The sequence below is a fragment of the Marmota flaviventris genome, chromosome 18, assembly GCF_047511675.1.
Source record: "Marmota flaviventris isolate mMarFla1 chromosome 18, mMarFla1.hap1, whole genome shotgun sequence".
In the NCBI taxonomy this organism is placed as follows: Eukaryota; Metazoa; Chordata; class Mammalia; order Rodentia; family Sciuridae; genus Marmota; species Marmota flaviventris.
The window spans coordinates 36,110,065-36,110,611 of NC_092515.1; positions in this window are offsets into that span (position 1 = coordinate 36,110,065).

A 547-nucleotide genomic window follows, 5' to 3' on the forward strand; every position below is an offset into this window, starting at 1 on the left:
GGTTTGGAGGCAATGCACTTAAGACCTGCCCCAATCCCGCCTACCCAGCCCAATTGCATAATCTAAAATGACAAAAAACCTCTAGGGCATCCATTGAGACCTTCCAGCCACTCCCACTTGGAGTTGGTCCTATCTTATCTAACACTCCCTACTCAACCCTCAGATTACAGAGAGCAACAAATTTTTCCAATAGTCTCTCACGCCAGAATTTCTTCCTTATAGACTTCTAACCTCAGGGTACTATGAGATTCCCAAGGTCAGACACAGCATGCAGAGATCTTCAGACAGGGCAAAGATCTGGTCTGGGGTCTTCAGAACAAGCTGGGATATTTTAGAGCAACTCACAGAACAACTCACAGCCCCAGATTTGCTCAGCTGGGAAATCAGCACAGATCCCTTGGCTTTGCTGGGCTTATATTTCCTAGAGTTCTAGGCTTTCAACTTTGGAAGTGGTCCAACACTTTATCCAATCTCTTTCTGGTGCCTAAATTAGCTTACAATATTTCTGCCAATATTTCTTCCCAGCCTCCTGTCACACAAAACCAAG